The sequence below is a fragment of the Mus pahari genome, chromosome 9 (assembly GCF_900095145.1).
Source record: "Mus pahari chromosome 9, PAHARI_EIJ_v1.1, whole genome shotgun sequence".
In the NCBI taxonomy this organism is placed as follows: domain Eukaryota; kingdom Metazoa; phylum Chordata; class Mammalia; order Rodentia; family Muridae; genus Mus; species Mus pahari.
The window spans coordinates 69833367-69841232 of NC_034598.1; the positions used below are offsets into that span (position 1 = coordinate 69833367).

The window sequence follows — 7866 nt, forward strand, 5'->3', positions numbered from 1 at the left end:
CTGAAAGAAGCTGAGGAAAAGGGTGATTTTGTAGGAGGACCAGCAGTCTTAATTAATCTGGATCCTTGAGATCTTTCAAACACTGGACCACCAAACAGACAGTATACACCAGCTGATATGAGACCCCCCAATACACGGTAGAGGACTTCCAGGTCTGTGTTCATTCAGAGATGATGCACCTAACCCTCAAGAGACTGGAGGCCCTAGGGAGTTTAGAAGTCAGTGTGTGTGTGTGTGTGTGTGTGTGTGTGTGTGTGTGTGTGTGCATCCATGTGGAGACAGGGCAGGGTGGAGAGAAGGTGTGAGATGTGGAGCAGTCAGAGGGTTGATGGCGAGGGGCGGGGAATGGAATATGGAGTGTAAAAAATGAATTACAAATAAAATTAAATTTAAAAAAGAGACATGTTTGGTTTTAAGAGTTAAAATTTTTGATATTCCTATAACTACTAAATGGGTTGATAGAAGACACATATTTTCTAAAGCATAAAATCCACTCATATTACTCTCTTACACTCAGTTCTTCAGTGGTTTCTATGGACTTTTCATATGAAGTCCAGCAAGAATTGATGCATCTGTGGTCTATAAGGGTCCCAGTTCCAGTCGTATCACCAGCCTGACATTTTTGTTTCTCCCTCACAACTGGTTCAATATGTTTCAGCCAAATAGAACTCTGTTCTTATGTTTTCCATAAAACACAGTCTCAGTTAAGAGTCCCTGTTTTCAGCTGAAGTTAGCTTTCATCAAGTTGCCATAAAACTAGCCTTTGCAAAGACCAAAATAGAATAAAATGTATATTTTAGACTTTGTTTTCAAAATGCCAACATAATAGATCACATAAGTGCTTAAACATGAGAAAGACCAAAAATATACAAGGTTGCAGGATTTTCCCTGTCCAATTGCATTAGGGCAGCAGGAGACCTGTGATTGGACATGGAAAAGGGAGGTGGAGCTAAGAGTTGCACAGACAGCATATCAGGAGAGAGAAGAGGGAAGGGACGATGGAAGCAGACATGAACCAGTGTGGTTTTTAACCAGCCACAGGTACTTAAGATATCATAAGGTTAGAATAATTGGGATAAAGCTCTCCTCCCCCTCCTCCCGCCCGAGACAGGTTTTCTCTGTGTAGCCCTGGCTGTCCTGGAACTCACTCTGTGGACCAGGCTGACCTCGAACTCAGAAATCCGCCTGCCTCTGCCTCCCAAGTGCTGGGATTAAAGGCGTGCACCACCACTGCCCTGCTTTGGGATAAAGCTTTTATCATTATCTATTTGTTCAGCAATTATTGTATTAGCATCTTGTAAATTGTGATTTTATTGATACATAAATCTGGTTGGTTAATTATAAGGTTCAAGAGTTTTGCTTTACTTGATTACTGGAATGTGGGATTGATGATGGCCTAGAGGGAACTTGCGACCTCAGGAACAACAAGCGAGCTAGACACTGCCAGGGCTAGCTGGAGAGAACAGCCAGTGGCAGGAGCACAGGAAGACTGCCGGTCACACTGGGGAGTTGGCAGGCTGAGAAAAGCAGGACCACCGGAGAGTTGGAGGGTTCATTTTTTAAATAATTCCCGCAACAATACAAGTATAGTAGTCAGGAAAAAACTACAGGATCACATAATCATTTGTACAAATAGATAAAATTATTCACTGTTTACTACATATAAATACATGGTAACTATTCTAAAATTCAAATAGAGGATTTCTTAGCAATAGTAATATAAATATAATATAATATAATAATATATAATATAAATATAATATAAAATCACATATATATGTGATGATTTATCACATATATCATATATCATTCATATATCATATATGATAGAATTCTGTCTAACAACACTTTCCCAGATCTTCTTTCCCAGATTTTTTGTTTTCCTATACTTGTCATTGTCACATGTGTTTGCATGTATATCAAATTCTCCTTGCTTATTTCCTTTTCATAAATTAGACCTATTAATGGTGAAAATTCATGAGTCATATGCACTGGATTCTCTAGTTATTAGACCAGTGCCTAGCACAGGGTGGGCATATAGTGAACACCTTATTAAACCAGTAGCATAAGTTCCTTGTGTTCTCATAGAGATTTAAAAGTCTATTCTTTTTCCAGCCCAGTTCCACAGTACCTCTTTAAATCCTTGGTTTTTCAACTTTATTCAAAGTGAGGCAGAAAAATGAAACAGGAATAGATTTCTTCAATTTCCGTGGAAAGCCTCAAATTAAGTCATATTCTACTTTTTGTTCTCACAAATAATGTGAGAGCAGTTTTGCATATAGACTAAAACAAGTGACTCCCAGTCCCAAGTTAGAAATTTTTAGGTTATACAGGGGAAAGCAATCCTATTAAATGTGAAAATTAGCATTGTAAGGATCATTTCTTTCCAGATAAAAATAGAACTACTATTAAAGTCTCATAGAAAGCATACTCCTAATAAGAATTCTACCAACAGAGCCTTCAAAAAGGATTCAAGGAAGCTACTCCACATCACTTCAATATAAATAACCATTAACATCCGCCATTCAACGTTCTAATGAGCTGTATTACAATTCCCTTCAAGAAACCATAACACTTAACTTTCTGAAAGAAGGACATTACATGAAAATAGGCTTATTTTCCCTCATACTGCACGGTGGGAAATTTCTTTCAGGACATGGAAAGAGAATTGGACATAGTACTACCGGAGGACCCAACAATACCTCTTCTGGTCATATACCCAGAAGATCTTCCAACTGGTAATAAGGACACATGCTCCACTATGTTCATGGCAGCCTTATTTATAATAGCCAGAAGCTGGAAAGAACCCAGATGTCCCTCAGTAGAGGAATGGATACCGAAACTGTGGTACATTTACACAATGGAGTACTACTCAGCTATTAAAAACAATGAATTTATGAAATTCTTGGGCAAATGGATGTATCTGGAGGATATCATCCTTAGTGAGGTAACCCAATCACAAAAGAAGTCACTAGATATGCACTCACTGATAAGCGGATATTAGCCCAGAAACTTAGAATACCGAAGATACATTATGCAAAACAGAAGAAAACCAAAAAGGATGACCATCGTGTGGATACTTCATTCTTCCTTAGAATAAGGAACAAAATACCCATGAAAGGATATAGGTACAGAGACAAAATTTAGAGCTAAGATGAAAGGATGGACTATCCAGAGACTACCCCATCCGGGAATCCATCCCATCATCAGCCACCAAACCCAGATACTATTGCACATGCCAGCAAGATTCTGCTGAAGGGACCCTGATATAGCGGCCTCTTGTGAGGCTATGCCAGTGCCTGGCAAACACAGAAGTGGATGCTCACAGTCAGCTCTTGGATGGAACACAGGGTCCCCAATGGAGGAGCTAGAGAAAGTACCCAAGGAACTGAAGGGGGCTGCAACCCTGTAGGTGGAACAACAATATGAACTAACCAGTACCCCCTGAGCTTGTGTCTCTAGCTGCATATGTAGCAGAAGATGGCCTAATCGGCCATCACTGGGAAGAGAGGCCCCTTGGTCTTGCAAACTTTATATGACCCAGCACAAGGGAAGGCCTGGGCCAAGTAGTGGGAGTGGGTGGGTAGGGGAGCAGGGGCTGGGGTGGGCTATAGGGAACTTTCCGGATAGCATTTGAAATGTAAATAAAGAAAATAAGAATAAAAAAAGGAAAAAAAGAAAAGAAAAAGAAAATAAGGTAACACAGGTTGACAACTCAAGAGAGATGAATTACAGTTAGTTACAAATACAGTCCCACACACATGAGTATTGTCTAAAACATGTCTTTACCACTGTGCTTGGCTGAGTTCACAAATCTGTTGTAACCTGTAGCTTCCCTGTCACTTCTCTGGCTTTTCTCTTCTGCTAAGCTTTTTTTTCCTGGCTGTCATTAGAACCTCCTGCCACTGCCATGGCTTCTGCAGCTGTTGTAACCTCAAGAGCCACCTTGGGTTCATGGTTTAGCCAAGTACTGGCCTCGGCCATCATAAGGGCCAGAGCTCCTGCCTCCAAAGTTTCCTCCCTTCATCGGTCTGAAAGTTGATTGTTGGAAGACTGATTATTGCTATTGCCAAAGTCATTGTAGCTTCCACCTCCTCCAAAATTGCTTCCATCACTGTCATCCCCACTGCCATCATATCCACCACCACCATGACTGCCACCAAAGCCACCACGACCAGTGAAGTTCCCTCCTTGACCAAAATTGTCATTGCTACCAAAACTGCCTCCATGACCACCACCAAATTTTCTGGAACCACTTCGACCTCTCTGGCTGGATGAATCAATAGCCATCTCTTGCTTCGACAGAGCCTTTCTTACTTCACAGTTGTGACCATTCACAGTACGGTATTTCTGAATATCAGTCTTATCCACAGTCATGGTCATCAAAGGTGACAAAAGCAAAGCCCCTGTTTTTTCTACTTCCTCTGCAAGTCATAATTTCTTTTTTGAAATTTTTTAAAATTTATTTATTATTATTTTCTTTATTTACATTTCTTTTTGTTTGTTTTTTTGTTTTTTTTAATTATTATTATTATTATTATTTTCTTTATTATCACTTCAATTTTCCCATGTTGCTCAAAATAATCTCGTAGGTGATGTTTTCAATGTCTTCTTTAGTCAACCAAGATCTTTTTCACAGTTAAGTGGGCAGCTGTTCTCTGAGAATCTTCTCTTGACACAGCTCTCTTAGGTTCCACAACTCTTCAATCCACCTTGTGTGGTCATGCATTCATGGCAGCATCCACTTCCTCCACAGTGGCATATGTGACAAACCCCTAAACCCTGGATCTCTCGGTGTTTGGATCTCTCATTACCACACAGTCAGTTAGTGTTCCCCATTACTCAGAATGGCTCCTCAGACTCTCGTAGGTTATTCCAAAGCTCAGCCCTCCCATGAAGAGCTTCCTTCCGCAGCTGTTCTGGTTCCTTGGGAAACTCTTGACTTAGACATGACTGCAGTATAATATCAGTGAAACTTAAGGCCATTCATCAGTTAATCTAAGACCAAGAACCTGGAAAATAATTCTACATTAGAAATAAAGAAACCTGGGGTGGTGGTGCTTTAAGCCTTTAATCCCAGTACTTGAGAGACAAAGGCAGCCAGATCTATGTGAGTATGAGGGCAACCTAGTCTACAAAGCTAGAGCCAGGTCAGCCAGGGCTACATAAACAAACCCTGTTTCAGGGTTACAAACAAACAGAATTTCTGATGACAAAGGTGCCACCATAGTACCCTCTACTATCGCCAGCCCCTGACATAACTGTTTTTTTTGAAATTGCACCTCACAAAATAATTTTAGAAGCAAAGAATAATTGTTTAAATTAAGAAAATACAAATGCAATATACAGAAACAAACAAAAAAATTAAAAGAACCCTATGTATTTGCATAAACTATGATTTTGCTATTAGAATTTGGTAAGGAACTACCCAAAAATACTTTATGTTATGAAGGAAATATAGCAAAACACTGGCTCTAACATCATTGAAAAAGTAATTGTAGTTCTGGGTAACATTGGCAAAGTTTAAGAGATAAATTTTAAAATGAAAACCATTTATATTATCATCAAAAATAAAATATGCTTACAGAGTATTCAGCACTAAGATTTAACCCCAATGAAAAGTGTTGGCACAGTGGTAATAACCTGTAGAATAGATTCACATACAGTGATAAATTAGTCACTCTAATGAGGGAGGTGGTGCATGTGTATGGAAAATTATACTGTGAATTCCCTGTTCTTTCTCCTCAACTTCCCTGCAAAACCCAAAAGTACTTTTAAAAATATTCAATTTAAATCATTCAAATTCATAAAACAGTGGTCTTTGGAATAGCTATTTAAAAGGTAGTATTTGATCACCCCCATCTCCAATTCAAAACAATTAATTCTACTAGAATGTTTTTTTGCGGAGACAGAAACCCATGAAAATGGCTTTTAAACAAGAATATGAAAAAGTGTTTTAAAGGAGAGAAACCATTATAAAGGAAAGATAAGAGTTACAATAATCACAAATGGTTTCAACCAGAACACATATAGAAATTTTATGACTCAATATGAGACTATCTAGGTATGAAAATGAGATTAAAAACTTGAGATACAATATATAATAAATAATAATGACACATAAGGCAAATGCAAATTTAAAACCATGTCAAGGACAAGAGAGATGGCTCCAGTTAACAATGCTTGCTGCTCTTGCAGACAACAGAATTCTGTTCCTAGCATCCCCATGGTGTCTTATAACCATCTATAAATCTAGTACTGTAATATCCAAAATAAATTCAAGACCACTTAGTACCTTCCCTATTAGAAAAGGGCTCTCCAAACTGTACTAGCAGGCCAAGTGCAGAGCCAGATAAGGAAGCTGGCTGACTAAAAAATGTAAAAACATAGTTTTAGTGGTCAAAATGACTGAGCCTGTACGGTGCCAAAACAATATTAGCTGTTCTCAGAGATATAACCATAACAAGATTATCAATTCTCCTGGCCCCTGCCACACACTGAATTCTGAAAAAGACCACAAACTACACTGACCTTGTTGCTAGAATCCCCCTGACGTTGATAGCTGTGACGTTAATAGCTGACCCATAAGCTCAAAATTGTATTACTGCTTTCCTGACCAGATTATAACAACCCACCATGGGGGCAAGCAAAGTGAGTCACTAGGCCAAAGGGCTACTTAGTCACTATACAAACCAACCAGTGCCTGAAAGGGTTACTTGCTACACCAATGAGAACCCTGTTGCTCAAATTTGTCCCTTAGAAAGGTATAAAAAGTGTGTTCTTTCTTTCTTCTTGGTCTCTCCTCTGGCCTGTGTGCTGAGAGGAGAGTCTCCAACGTGTTGGAACAATAAAAATCCTCATGCAGTTTGCAGCAATGGCAGCTGTCTCTGTGGTCCTTGTAAGTAAGGTAAGGGTCTTTTGATGAACTCCAACAGTACCATGTTATCCAGCATCCTCTTTTGGTTTCCAAAGACAATGTAAACGAAAGTGTCACACTTACATACATGCAGTCTACACTCGTATCTAAAATAAGATTAAATTAAATGCTTAAAAAAAACCTGTCAAGTTATCTGCACAAGATCAGACCATTCAATATTCCACTCTGGAGCCTGCCCTCACCACTAGCTAAGGATATATTGACAGTTGATAGCTTCTGGGAGAGTTGGTTTCCTTTAAAGATGTGACCCTTGGTAAGTTAACCATGCTTGAGTGGATGATCCCATACTGGGGAGTAGATGGGCAACACAAATTGCATTAAGTTAGGAGAGGATGGACATGGGGTTGAATCTGGAATGACTTAGGAGCAGAGTGAGGGATGAATATGATTGGAAGGCATTGTATATATGTATGAAATTCTAAAAGACTTTAAAATAATTTATTAAAATAAAAATTTTCAAGGAAAATAACTGTGTCAAGTGTAAATTCACAAATGGAGCATCAATTCAACTAACTACAAACTCCCACATTTTGACAAAATCATAATGCAATAGAAACTCTCCCACCCTACTAGTCTAAGGGAATTTGATTTAAAAATATTGAAAAATTGCTGGGCAATGATTCAACAGTATGTACTTATGTTGACCATAGACATAGCTTATGAAGCTGATTTTCCACTTCTAAATATGAGCAATGGGAATTCATATATTGCTACACAGACTGATCTATGAAGGTATGTGCAGAATATTTCTATGAGCTCCAGATGCATAAAGCAAATGTTCACCAACAGTAAAATAGCTAAGTACACATTGTTAAGTTTATCAAATGGGGCACTAATGAGTATAAAAATAAGTCATCAAAGAAATCTATTGACACAATTTTAAAATAAGTGAAACATCTTGATCAAAAGCAGCTTGGTAAGAAAAGATT

At 38.6% G+C, this 7866-nt stretch overlaps 1 pseudogene; it reads right to left on the reverse strand.

The window, feature by feature from the left end:
• Positions 1-3889: 3889 nt before the first annotated feature.
• LOC110327005 lies at positions 3890-4926 on the reverse strand (annotated as a pseudogene).
• Between the last annotated feature and the right edge of the window lie 2940 nt (positions 4927-7866).